The sequence below is a fragment of the Drosophila ananassae genome (genome assembly GCF_017639315.1).
Source record: "Drosophila ananassae strain 14024-0371.13 chromosome 4 unlocalized genomic scaffold, ASM1763931v2 tig00000071, whole genome shotgun sequence".
NCBI classification, from domain to species: Eukaryota; Metazoa; Arthropoda; class Insecta; order Diptera; family Drosophilidae; genus Drosophila; species Drosophila ananassae.
Genome location: NW_025319041.1, coordinates 1,256,068 through 1,257,549, shown reverse-complemented (window position 1 = coordinate 1,257,549; position 1,482 = coordinate 1,256,068). Strand labels below are relative to the sequence as shown.

Below are 1,482 nucleotides of genomic sequence, written 5' to 3'. Positions count from 1 at the left end.
ATTCAAATAGATAATTTAATTATACAAAGCGAAGAATACCAAATACCATTGAAACCATACATAACAAACATAATATAAGTAAAATTGAGCATATTGACTATGTAAAGAGTAAACACTTTGCTAAAAAGATAACCGAAGACTAGTTGTATAAAACGGGAATGATCATAATTATCATAATATTCCTAATATTGTTGGTTTATTCGATTTTTAAATATAGGTCTTTACCACAAAGAATTATTTTATTTTATAAAAAAAAAGAAAATACAGAACCACAACCAACAGCAGAAGAATTTGTTCCCATGTACCCAATTCTAAAATGAATTTTTGTTTTTCTCAACATTTTGTTTAACAAAAAAAAAAAAAAACATGCTCGCCTAGAGTTCCATTTTGCCGGGAGGAGTGACATATTCACCCTTTCGTTTTATTATAAAAATAATTATTCTAAGAAATTTGTTTACATTTAAGTCATGCCAAGATTCTTTCCCACGATCAATATGTTGGCAAGCTAGAATGTAAGAAACCAAATAATTTTGTTTCGACAAGTTTGTCGCGTAAGCATTTTTGTTTTTATAATTTTGTTGCGACGGATTTGCCGCGTAAGCATTTTTACTTTAAGAACGGTCATGGCTGAGTTTGTCAGTGAATGCTGTTTTACTTCTAAGCTTATATCCGAACAATAAAGATTTAATAAAAATATCATTGTATAGACTTCCGCTCCGTCCGCAGTTAGCTTTCCTTTCTTGTTTTTAGTTTTGATTGTTGAATTTTTTTTGTTTGCTTATGGCAACGCATCTTTAAGTTAAAGATTGACTAATGACTCTTTTTGCTTATGACATGTTTGAATATTCTTTTTTTATTCATTGGCAAAGGCATATTTTTTCTGAGGAGAATGGTTGCCGAGGTTTATGCAACGCCATGTTGGCATGAATTTCATAGATGCTCACTCAAGGATAAGATTTCAATGTCCGGTGTGCCATGCGGCTTGCAGGCAAATGGTGTCTAAAGAACTTAATAACTCGGAAATAAAAGCCCGATCCATTCAAGAAATCGGCCCATCTCTGATAATGTAGAAAGACAAACGTTACATGACATAGCCACTACTTCAGGGCATAATTCAAATACCAACCAGCTTTTTGATAGGGGCCGAATAAAAACAATTGCAGTTCCGGTTTTTAATTTATTGAGAGCTAATTCCGCGCAATATAACAAAATAGCGGCCCGTCAATAACAACTCCAAAAATTGCAAGAAGAAGAACAGCTTTGGCGCAAAAGCTCTTCCAAAGCTCCCAAAAGCGCATGCGCTACAAATGAAAACAAAGTGTATGCGAATCTGGGAGACAAAAGAGAATGCCGCTGCAGCTAAACAAATGATCAATATTCTAATTGGCTTATCTGTTGGCTACTTAGCCCAACATCCTCCCCCATATTGAAGGGTGGGCCTTCAATAACAATACTGGAAGGGCAGCAGACACATCTTGTAAT

General features: G+C 34.4%; 1 long non-coding RNA gene across 1 annotated transcript; it reads right to left on the bottom strand.

The window, feature by feature from the left end:
* Positions 1–375: 375 nt before the first annotated feature.
* On the bottom strand, positions 376–1,219 carry LOC116656453. The gene is made up of 2 exons (XR_004311403.2): positions 1,127–1,219; positions 376–1,058 (listed from the first exon to the last, which is right to left on the bottom strand). It is a non-coding gene; the product is annotated as an uncharacterized LOC116656453 (long non-coding RNA).
* Between the last annotated feature and the right edge of the window lie 263 nt (positions 1,220–1,482).